Raw genomic sequence first — 13,063 nt, 5'->3', positions numbered from 1 at the left:
TCTTTTTATATCTCGTAGTGGTATTGTTGGATCAAAGGATACATATAGCTTTATAGCCCTTTGGGCATAGTTCCAAATTGTTCTCCAGAATGGTTGAATCAGTTCACAACTCCATCAACAATGCACTAATATCCCAGTTTTTACACATCCTCTCCAACATTCAACATTTTCCTTTTCTGTCCCATCAGCCAATCTGGTAGGTGTAAGCCATTTCAGAGCTTCAGAGCCATTTCAATTTGCATTTCTCTAATCAATAGTGATTTAGAACATTTTTTCATATGCCTATAGATAGCCTTGATTTCTTTGTCTGAAAACTGCCTGTTAATATCCTTTTACCATCCATCAGTTGGAGAATGACTTGCATTGTTATAAATTTGACTCAGTTGTCTATATATTTGAGAAATAAGGTCCCTATCAGAGATACTTGTGAGCAAATTTTTCCCAGTTTTCTGCTTTTCTTATAATTTTGGTTGCATTGGTTTTATCTGTGCAAAAACTTTTTAATTTTATATAATCAAAATTATCTATTGTACATTTTGTAATGTTCTCTTTATCTTCTTTGGTCCTAAATTCTTCCCTTATCCACAAATCTGACAGATAAACTATTCCATGCTCTCTTAAGTTGCTTATGGTATCATCCTTTAGGTGTAAATTGTGTACCCATTTTGACCTTATCTCGGTATACAGTGTGAGATCTTGGTCTATACCTAGTTTCTGCCATACTGTTTTCTAGTTTTGCTAGCAGTTTTTGTCAGATAAAGAGTTTTTGTTCCAAAAGCTTAAATCTTTGGGTTTATCATATACTAGATTACTATGGTTATTTACTATAATGTAATTTGTACCTAATGTATTCCACTGATCCACCACTCTGTTTCTCAGCTAATACCAGATTGTTTTGATAATTACCACTTCATAATGTAGTTTGAGATCTGATACAACTAGACTGCCTTCTTTTGCATTGTTTTCATTGATTCCCTTGATATCATTAAGCTTTTGTTCTTCCAGATGAATTTTGTTGTTGTCTTTTCTAGCTCTATAAAATAATTTTTGATAGTTTGATTGGTATGGCACTGAATAAATAGATTATTTTAGGTAAGATTGTTATTTTTATTATATTGGCTCAGCCTTCCCAGAGGCAATTAATATTCTTCAAATTGTTTAGATTGACTTTATTTGTGTGAAAAGTGTTTTATAGTTGTGTTCATATAATTCCTGGGTTTGTCTCAGCAAGTAAATTCCCAAGTATTTTGTGTTGTCTACAGTTATTTTAAATGGAATTTCTCTTTTTATCTCTTGCTACTGGACTCTGTTGGTAATATATAGAAATGCTGATGATTTATCTGGGTTTATTTTGTATCCTGCAACTTTGCAGGAATTGTTAGTAATTTCAAGTAGTTTTTTAGTTGACTCTCTACAATTTTCTAAATATAATATCATATCATCTGCAAAGACTGATAGTTTTGTTTCCTCATTGTCTATTCTAATTCCTTTAATTTCTTTTTCTTCTCTTATTGCTATAGCTAACATTTCTAGTACAATATTAAATAATGGAGGTGATAATGAGCATCCTTGATTCACCCCTGATTGCACTGGGAAAGCTTCTAAGTTATCCCCATTACAGATTATGCTTGTTGATGGTTTTAGATAAATATTACTTATCATTTTAAGGTAAGCTCTATTTATTCTCATGCTCTCTAGTGTTTTTAATAGCTATGAGTGCTATATTTTATCAAAGGCTTTTTCTGCAACTATTGAGATAATCATATGATTTCTGTTGGTTTTATTATTGATGTGGTCAATTATGCTAATAATTTTCCTAATATTGAACCAGCCCTGCATTCCTAGTGTAAATCCCACCTCGTCATAATGTATCATCCTTGTGATTCATTGCTGTAATCTCTGTGCTAGTATTTTATTTACAATTTTTACATCAATATTCATTAAGGAAATTTGTCTATAATTTTCTTTTTCTGTTTCGGTTCTTCCTACTTTAGGTATCAGTACCATGTTTGTGTCATAAATTAGCATTCACTTTTAAATAAAATTTTGAGTTCCAGATTTTCTGCCTCACTCCGTCCCTTCCCTCCTCCCTAAGACAATAAGCAATTTGATATAGGGTATATATGCGTAGTCATGTAAAACATATCTCCATATTAGTCATATTGTATAAGAAGAAACAGAGCAGAAGGAAAAAAAACTATGAAAAAAATAAAGTGAAAATAGTATGCTTCGATCTGCATTCAGACTCCACCAAGAACACCAATGTTTCAATGGCTCTGTAATTCAATGTGGATATTTCCTCCCTCAGATGAACAATCTGTCTATTCCCTCCCATCCTGTGTGACTTTCATCTATGTCTTCCCATAAACATGCCCCAAGAGGTTCCCCCAATGTTCTGAAGGCATTCCTCACATCTCCTTTACATTTACTGTGATCAGACATCCTTACAGGTTTTCCTAAATAACTCCTTGCTTGTGTTGGGTTCTAGCCCTCTTATTCCCACAAAGTACCTCTCTGTTACCCTTTGGGTGATCCTTAGCTTCAGTTCTTTGAAGACCTTAATGTTCCATGACTTACAGCCATAAAACATCCCTGGAAGATTATTGTTGTGAAAAATTGACCCTTTGTTTTAGGGAGGAACATGGGCTCATTAAAAGAATTTTGCAATTTTCCCCAGACAATTCAGTCTGCTTTCTTCTTCCTGTTAAAGTCTGGACCCTGCTAATTGTCTAGTTACAGTGTAACTGGAGTCTATCATAGATAGATAGATAGATAGATAGATAGATAGATAGATAGATAGATAGATAGATAGATAGATAGATAGTAGATGGATGGATGGATGGATATGGATATAGATAAATAGATGATAGATGTAGTTATAGAAGTATAGTGACAGAAGTTTAGAAATAGGTTATAAACATACATTTATAGAGATAGATAAATAGAAAATCAGATAAATACATGATAGATTGATAGACATATGCTATATAGATATAGATATAGATAGATATAGATATAGATATAGATACAGATATAGATATAGATATAGATATAGATATAGATATAGATATAGATATAGATATAGATATAGATATAGATATAGATATAGATAATAGATGTATAGAGACAGCTGTATAGAGAGATGGTAGATAGACAAATAAATATACATGCATTCATACATATAGGGTCAAGTTCTATAGGTTGCCATCCAACTCAATATTATTATCTGGATAATAAGCATTCTTCCTCTACTTGTTTTTTCCCGTGTAGTTAGAGCAAACTCTTTTGAGTGGTCATGAGTTTCATTTAAGATCTTCAGCAAAGTCTTGGCATTTCATGCAATCAGCCTGTCCCCTGAAAACAAAAGCATCTATCTGGAGGACCTTGTCATTTATAGGGAATCCATCTTCAGTCTGGATTCTACACCAGAAAACTACAACACTCAATAAGGAGGGAGACAGCATTGTCAACTAGGGGAGAAGAAAGATGGTACCAGGGAAGACTTTAGAAAGGAGGTTCTATCTGAACTGAGTCTTTTTTTTTGGGGGGGGAGGCAATTGTAGTTAAGTGACTTGCACAGGGTCACATAGCTAGTAAGTGTCTGAGGCCAGATTTGAATTCAGGTGCTCCTGACTTCAGGGCCAGTGTTTTATCCACTGCACCACCTGGCTGCTCCTGAACTGAGTCTTGAAGGAAGACAAGTATTCTGAAAAGCAGGGATGAGAAAGTAATACATTCCAGGGCAAACGCATGGAAGTAGGAGATTGAGTGTTGAGGTTAGGAAACAACTTGTCTTCCAGTCTGAATGGAAGATAGAGTTTATGAAGGTGAATATAAAATAAGTCGGGAAAGGTGGATGAGAGCTAGAACAAAGAGCAGAAGTTGTAAAAAAAAAGATAGATTTAGGTGTGGTATATGAAAAAATTTATTAAAAATTAGAGTGATTGAAAAGCAGAATCAACTGCCTCTGGGGGAAGTGGAAGCCTTCAAGCTTATGAAGGACTTGTAGAATTTGGAGATGGCATCCGTGGTCATGTGTGGGTTAGGATAGACGGCCTTGGAGGCCCTTTCAAGCTCTTAGATTCTATGATAGCCCTCAAAGAATTAGTCAGAACATCCACAATTTCCTAACTTTATAGTTCATAGATAGTGTTTGGGTCCCAGGGGCAGCTAGGTGGTGCAATGGATAGAATGCTGGGCCTGGAGTCAGGAAGACTCATTTGCCTGAGGTCAAATCTGGCCTCAGACACTAGCTGTGTGACCCTGGGCAAGTCACTTCACCCTATTTGCCTCAGTTTCCTCATGTGGAAAATGAGCTGAAGAAGGCAATGGCAAACCTCTCCAGTATCTTTGCCAAGAAAACCCTAAATGTGGTCAACACAGAGTCAGATACAACTAAAATGACTGAACAACAACAGGACCAGATGGCCTCTAATATCCTCTCCAGTTAAGCAGTATCGTACAGGGGAAATGACACTGAATTTGAAGTCAGAGGAACCAGGTTTGAATCCTGACTCTGCTGCTTACTATCTGAGTGGCCTTGAATGCCACTTTATCTTCCTGAGCCTCAGTTTTCTCATCTGTAAAATAAGCAAGTTGAGTTAGATGATCTTCAGGGACCTTTCTATCTCTAAATCTCCAATCCTGAATTACGGAGTCTGTGGTTTAATTCTCCATTCCAGAAACACTCAGAGACAGTGGGATTTCAGAAGGAACCCAAGCCAGCCAACTCCCAGGTGCTTTTTGAGCCTGTCCCTCATTTTCACTGTCTTGGCCTCCCTGTCCCAACGTGGAGGTCCTTGCTCTGCTAGGATTCATTAACTAGCCCTCTCCCCACAAAGGACACAATCTTCTGCTCGGTGGAGGCCTGGCCCTTTTTATTAATTCCTGCTGAAAACGCCTGCTGGCCTGAGGCCCAGCACGCACAATGCACCTGTCAAAAATGAACAGCTTTTTATACCTGCTGCTTTCCAGCCAGCAGCGTCTGAAATGAATCATCAGTGTTTGCTTTGCCCCACCCTGGACCAGGTTTTGATTCTGCCTGACTAATTTTGGCCAGTTTTTTTTTTATTAAGCCAGCACTAAGACCCCAGTGTAACCCCCCTGAGTGAGTAAGCTGCTTGGGCATCTGGACCCCTAATTAGCCACAGTTATAGGTAACTGCATGGATAGGCCTCTGTCTCCTACTAAAGGCAGGTGGAATATTTTAAGGGAGCAGAGACTTCCAGGATCTATGTCACAGTGCACAGGGGCCTGGGGGGAGGGAGGCCTGAGGTCAGGGGGAGAGGGGTGGGGGAGGGGAAGAGAATGCTTGCATCTGCTCGGAATTCATCCACCCAGGTGTGCCCAGAGATCTATCATCTACCTGAGGCCCTTTCTCTCTTTGCAGATGGCTTGGCATATGGAATAGACAGTTAAATGTTTCTCCCCCATGTCTGACAATATAAAGGAGAAAGGGAGAAGTCTTCCTGGTGCTGTTTGGGCCAAACAATGAACACAGGTTAACTGTTTGGGGGCATAAGTTATGCTTTCCACTTTCCTGCAAAGGTCCACTAGACTGATTATCTCCCAAGGGCACATTCCCCATGGAGCTCTTAGAGAACCTCTCCTTGAAGAAGAGGTGTGAATATCTCTCCAAAACCCTAGAGCCAGAAGGCCTTGAATGTCAAAAGGGAGAAATTTAGTACCACAGCATACATAGCGGAAAATAAACTTAAAGAACCCAAATGATAATGACCCAAACCATAAACAGATTCAAGAAGGGGTTAGATTAATTTCTGCTTGACAAGCCATACTGGGTTATTGAGGGAAGCTTGGGACAGGTCCATAACACTCAGGTTGATATCAGGGGGCAATCATGCCCTACCCTAAATTCACCCTAAATGGTGAAACCAATGTTTCAACTCCTGGCTAGTGAAGAGACCACCCAGTCAAATGCTTTTCCATAATCAAGAAACAATAATATAATTGACATCCATACGTAAAAATCATTCAATATTCCTTGAAAGATACAACAGAAATAGCCCTGTTCAATACAACAGGTGAGCATAAAACTGTGGTAGAGGAATCTGGTGCAGAGTCCAAATTGAAAAGAGTTCCTCTGTGGAGGGTGAGGGCATTCAGATAGTAAGGTCCTCCATTTGTCAATGACATTTTGTTGATTCTATCAAGTTTTAGAATATTGCAGAGTCTCCTGGGAGAGATTTTTAGCCATTTAAAAACAGCTTGAACTGACTATCTACATAAGAAAGACAAAATGGACAAAGGATGTTTATTGCCAAGATCATGGCATGCATTTGGATGGAAATCCTATAATGTTTCCATCAGTATGTATATCTGGGACAGACATACAGATGGACAACAATTTGGGTTTTTTTCCTGAAAAAGAGCACAGTGCGCTCCTTTAGAAAACTGAAAAGCTCCTTTAATGACCCAGAGCTTCACATGGAAACAAAGGCCCATCTTTTTAATACCAGCATTCTACTAGTATTGCTTAATGGCATCAAGATATGGAATGGAAGAGTCTCTGAAGAATTAAAAATTAATGTCACATAGAGGGTGATGGAGAGGTGCATGGTGGGTATGAGTCAGTTGTAACATGCAACCAATAAGAAACTTCTAAGAATAGAAGTAAGAGATGCCATTCAAGAAATGTATTATTGAAAAAGAAGATGAGCTGGTCATGTGACAAGAGCAAGGGATGAGAGGTGAGCAGCCAGAGTGCCCCACTGGTATCCTCTTGATGTACCAAAAGAAGACCCCTTCACGTTGGGTAGTGAATGTATTAAAGAACGTAAACAAAAGTCACACTGGATGGACAAGCATGGGTGGGTTGAAAGAACTCCCAAACTGATGAAATCACACACCTATTTGTGTGCTTATTTTAGTTCATACTGATACAGTTTGCCTTTATATTACATTCATTTCTAAATATAGCCCTACCCTGTGAGTCATTCTTTACAACAAAGAAGAAAAGGAAGAGAGAGGGAAGCCTTCATCTGGAGGTCCTTGACCAGTTGATTTTCCCTATCCCAGTAGAAGAAATTGCAGAATGCGTGGAACAGGTAACAGAGATAACAAAGTATAAAGGTCTCGGATGAGTTGTAGAGAAGTGTTTCCCCTTTGTTCTATCTTCTTGGAATTAAGAGGGCAACTAGCCATTGACTGGCTGAAAACTCAGTCATACGCCTGATGGCTCTTCAAAAAGCAAAGTGTACTCCCTGGGGTACAATCTAAGCAAGACTGAGTTCTGCAGAGGGTAAGCCCAGGCAGTCAGGCAGAGAACCAGTTATAGAAGAGGAACCTAGCTCCTCATAGGGAATTGATTGCTCTTCACTTCTTCGAGAAGGGATTTCTCTCTTCCTTCCCCCACCCCACCCTCATCAGCCATGGAGCCCAGTGGGAAACAGCATGCCCAGAAGGGAGAAGGCCTAGGGAATCCAGTGGAACAGCACGTTCAGGGTGAACAGTATGAGGACATCCTGAGAAAAGAAAGGACGGTAGGATCTTAAAATATCAGAGGCATGAGTCATCTTGGCTATAGGTGCTACCTAAGTAAGTACTTCTGTCAGGATACACTGTGTGTGTGTGTGTGTGTGTGTCTGTGTGTCTATGTGTATTACATCCTTTCTTCTTACTGACACTGTTTGTGGGAGAATGTACTTCAGGGGTGTTGTGGGGCAGGGTGAGAGTTGTAGCTACTGTCCTTATGATTCATCTCAATAAAGGCTTTTACTTTGAGCTAATTACATCCCTTGTCTAACAATGAAAGGCACATGGATCAGGGGGTGCTTGTGAACTTTAGTTTTAGGAGTGTGCTTCGCAGAGATAAACACACTGCCTGGCACATAGTAGGCACTTAATAAATGTTTATTGACTGACTAGGTGTGGACACATAGTAATTTGAACATAGGGTAGTGGCCCCCAGGAGACCAACCTACCCAGAAGTTGGGGAGGAAACAACTTGGAGGGTGTAGTCTACAATAATTTGGGCAGAGCTCCAAAAGATGAGTTGGCTTTAGATAAGGAGTATTGAAGGGGATGATAGTTACAACACCGGGAATGGCGCAAAGGAAGGAGTGTGTACAACGTGTTCTAGGGACCATGTGAGGATCAGTCTGGCTAAAGCAAAGAGTTCTTGTAAGGGACTAGCTTGAGATGAGTCTGGAAAAAGAAGCTGCTATCAGACTGTGTAAGGCCTTGAATGCCAGGCCAAGAAATTTGGGTTTTTTCCTTCAGGAAATGGCAAGCCATTGAAGTCTGGTTTTTGGTAAGGCCATTGGAGTTAAGTGATTTGCCCAGGGTCACACAGCTAGTGTCAAGTGTCTGAGGCCGAATTTGAACTCAGGCCCTCATGACTCCAAGGCCTGAGCTCTATCTGCTGCACCACCTAGCTGCCTGCCATCAAAGGTTTTTGAGCAAGCAAAAATATTTTCTACAGACAAATCTCTCTGCCTGCATCCAACAAACGTAGATTCTTGTAAGCCAGTCTTTCTAAGTGTGGCCCTTCCTGACTTTATCCAGAAATGCAGGACTCCATCTTGCCCTTAGGGTTCATATATAGTTCTCTCTCTCCTGCCTATAGTAGGGAGTTGTCATCTATTCCATACGGAGATTACAAAATTTCGAAGAATGAGGGCACAACTATTGGTATTTATTTCTAAAACTGAGGGACACCATGAAGGAATAAAGAGAGGGTTGATCTTGGAGTTAGGAAGGCCTCGAACACACACTAACTATATTACCCTGAGCAAGTTACCTCAGCTCCCAATGCCCAGGCAAACCTTTTAGACCATAATTCCAGAAGAGTTGTGGATTCACATCAGTATAAGGAGTTTCCCACATCAATAAAATCCCAGGCCTGGAACAAACACTAAAATTAGGCTGGACATAGTTTTATTCCGTCTAGTGATTCTGAACCTCAGAATCATTACAAACACCAACAGCCACTGTACTAGAGGCCAGAAAAGGCCCACCGAAAGGTAGGGTTGATGGAATTCCAGTTGCATGATGCAGTTGGGGAACAGAGCAGTTAGACAACATGGCCAGGTCAGTAAATGGTTTGAGGTGTGGAACTGAAAACCACACACACATACAGCTCTTTTGATGAGTCCCAGCCAGTTCCCAGGTGTGTCACTGATAGAAAAAAATTTGGTCTAGTGCAAAGAGCACCACATTCAGAGTCAGAAGACTCTGTCGTTGTTGAGGCGTTTCAGTCCCGTCTGCCTCTTCATCCATTTGGGGTTTTCTTGGCAAAGATACTAGAGCAGTTTGCCATTTTCTTCTCCAGCTCATTTTCCAGATGAGGAAACTGAGGCAAACCAGGTAAAGTGACTTGCCCAGGGTCACACAGCTAATAAGTATCTGAGGCCAGATTTCAACTAACGAAGATGAGTCTTCCTGACTTCAGGCCTGGGACACTATCCACTGCACCACCTAGCTGCCCCTATACAAATGCTAGCTCTTCCAATTAGTCCCTGTATGGCCCTGACAAGTCATCTCCTCTCTATAAGCCTCAGTTTCCTTATCTGTAAACCAAAAGGGGCTGGGCTGAATCTTTAAGTTACTTTTCAGCTCTAAACACTATAAACACTCTCCTGGGCATATCTGGTGTGGGAGAGCCTCTGACAGATGGCTTACAGACCCTTCCAGTGTCTGAATCAGGTGTGACCTGCCCTCTTCCCCCATGTCCACCCCCTACATTCAGCATCACTGCCGTGATCTTAGCCACGTGCTTGTTTCTCCTCCAAGAAACCAACAGCTTGAGATCCAACTGCCTATAGCCTTTGTGAAAGCAAACTCAGTCTCACTTCAGTTTATGCCTCAAGTTGATGAGGAGGACAGAGGTTGGGAGAAGGGGAATAGATGGCCAGAAGACCCAAAGCACAGTCATTGATGGGGTTATAACACTTGGAAAGGAGACAAGAGAGTAGCCCACTGGCTTTCAGTGACCTCTCTCCTTTTTCCATTGTATTTAAAAATCCAATCTACAAAAGCTGAGCTATTTCTTTTTTATAGAAAACATTCAGCCTGAATCCAGAATGGCTGTTCTGAGTCTAAGAATTAGACAAAATCTGTGCAAAATAATCTCCTGCCAGGGCCCACATGTAGATAATATTAATTGTCACAATTGTGGGAGGGGGTGGAAAATGAGGAAGAAGAAGAGTCTGTAATAGATGGTGGTAGTGAGAGGAAACACTAGCTCCCCTCCAATAGGCTCATGATGGTGGCTACAGAAAGGTCAGAGGAAGAAATTTTATCCTAGCATCATTACTGGCAGATTTACTGTTCTGTACAAGTAGAGAATCTCCTTTAAGAAAACCTAACATGGGAAAATCCAACTTTAATAATAGGTTCCCCTTATATAGCACTTTAAAGTTTTGGAGGCCTTAAACAATTTATATCTATTATATCATTTGATTCTCACAACAAAACACCAGGAGGTGGGTACTATTCCCTACTTCACGGATAAGGAAACTGAGGTTAAGAAGGGCTAAATGACTTGCCCATAGTCATACAACTAGTAAGCATTTGAGTCTGGATTTGAACTCAGGTCTTCTTGTTTCAAGCTCAACACTATAGCCACTACTTCATGCTGCATCTAAGTTATAACTGCTAAATTGAGAAACAAGCATATTCATAGCTAGGTGGCTCAGAGGAAAGAGTATTGGGCCTGGAGTCAGAAAACCTGAATTCAAATCCAGCCTCAGACACTCACTAGCGGTGTGAGCCTGAGCAAGTCACTTAACTTCATTTGCCTCAATCCACCGGAAAAGAAAATGGCAAACCACTCCAATAGCTTTGCCAAGGAAAACCCATGTGGGGTCACAGAGTCAGACACAACTAAATAAAAACAAATTATAGCCTAGGACAACATAGTATAGTATAGTACCGTATAGTATAGTATAGTATAGTATAGTATAGTAGGTTGTGCTATGTTATGTCACATCATACCACATTACATTCCATTAGATCTGAACAACAACACATTATAAGAAGATTATTGTGTTAAAGACTTCATGACAGTATTTCTTTAAATAGCAGGTCCCATGCATGTTCTGGGGAGCCTGAGATCTCCTTTTAACTTTGCTAGTAGCTCTCTTCCTCATGATCTTAAGCAAATAAGTTCCCTTCTCTGGGCCTCAGTTTCTTCATCTATAAATGGAGCTGTACCAGCCCAACCTTATAGGAATGTTGCGAAGCTCAGATTAAGTGATGAACTGAAGTCAATTCAACAAATATTTACTAAAGCAACTTCTGTGTCCAAGACCCTAATGATGATATTGATTGTGAAAATGCTTTTTGAAATGTAGATGTGTCAGGTATGACACATCTATTTATTTACATGCCATTTGTTCTTTTCAACCTCCTGTACCCCTCCCCGCTTCAAACTGTTCGGGTTTTTAAAAGAAAACTGCCTTGTCTTCTCCCCAAATTAATTGCCCGTTTCATTCTGACTCTACAATCGTCCAATTGTTTGACTGACGGTAAGGCCCTTGGCCCCCATCCATCTGTATCACCAGTCCCCAGGCCTGAGTTTGAATGTTGTCAGATGCTTAGTAGCTATGTAATCTCTCTGAGCCTCAGTTTCCTCATCTGTAAAATGGGGATAATAATAGCACCTAACTCCTAGGGTTGTTGTCAAGATCAAATGAAATAACGCACATAAAGCATTTTGTTAACCTTAAATTGCTTTTTAAATGTGAGCTATGATCATTATCATCAATATTATTAATTAATAATATCAATATGTATTATATGCCAACAGTATATTAATAATATTAACAATATTATTAGCAAAGTTATTATTACTCTGTATCAGGAGAACTATCACAGGACACACATTGTCCCTGAAAGCTACCACAGGGCATATTACAACAGGGAAATTACCCCATGTCCCCTGATCTTTTGCTAGAGACAATAGGACATGCCCCCTTTCATGGCTCTCTACTTAAATGGTGGGAGCTGTCAAGGAAGACCCATGCTATTCACCTATGAAAAACACAGAGTGCTTACCCTGGTCATCAGACAAATTGGACTGGGTCCTCAACAGCAGAAGGGAGTAAGATCCCCCTAAGTTTCTCAGGGGACAATGGGAAGCATTTCTTCCTGGGAGAAACATTTCCTATTGTCCCTTTCCTGGCCTTGATGGGTTCTCCCCCATTAGATTGTAAGCTCCTTGAGGGCAGGGACTGTCTTTTGTCTCTTTGTATCCCCAGCAGCACTTAGCACAGTGCCTGGTACTTGGTAGGCATTTAATAAATGTTTATCAATCAAAAGGAGGTATCAAGAACTTGGGATGTTTTGAGGAGAAGGGAATCATTAACCCTTGTACCCGAGGGTTTCTTATCATGCCCGGAAGGTTTCTCATCATGCCCACAGGGCAAGGGGAACACAAAGGGAGAGCTAGAGATTACAATTCCTCTGGAATATCGAGGCTTGCTAGAAAGCAGCCATAACCCTAGTATAGCTAAGTGTGGTGTGGAGGCCTCTGAGTGCTGTGAGTGAATGTCATGGAAAAAAGGGCTGTGGTTGTCGGCAGGTTACAGGTGTGCATTCATTCTAAGGGAGGGTGATTTAAGGTGATTTTGAGTCCAAGGTGAAAAATTTGGAGAGTGGCTTAAGAGAGGGTCAGTGGAGATAAGTGTAGAAGCTGAGTCTAGAACTAGGTCACTCCTTTCTAGAGAAATGCAAAAGCAAGTAACCCTCCTGTCCTTCCAGGTTCTTATTCCCTTGTATAGGCATCCTAGCCTGTGTACTAGAGCAGGCTTGAGGCCTGGTTGCTAGTGATACTCCCACCCCACCCCCAATCTCCAGTACATATTAGTATAGACAAATCAGTGATGTAATGATGAAAAGAAAAGTTGAAACTCGGTAAGCAATCATGACTTGAGAAGGCTGATGATGAAGCATGTCTCCCTACCGCTTGGCAGAGAGGTGATGGTCTGGAGATGCAGAAGGAGACTGGCATTCTCAGACATGGCCCGTATTTTGATTTGTTTTGCACGGCCATACTTATTTGTTAAAAGGGATGACTTTAAGTGGGGGAGGGAGTAAATTCATG

This window comes from Phascolarctos cinereus, unplaced genomic scaffold (assembly GCF_003287225.1).
Source record: "Phascolarctos cinereus isolate Bilbo 61053 unplaced genomic scaffold, phaCin_HiC Scaffold_3;HRSCAF=262, whole genome shotgun sequence".
NCBI classification, from domain to species: domain Eukaryota; kingdom Metazoa; phylum Chordata; class Mammalia; order Diprotodontia; family Phascolarctidae; genus Phascolarctos; species Phascolarctos cinereus.
The sequence above is the reverse complement of the archived record's forward strand: the minus strand, read 5'-3'. Positions refer to the sequence as shown.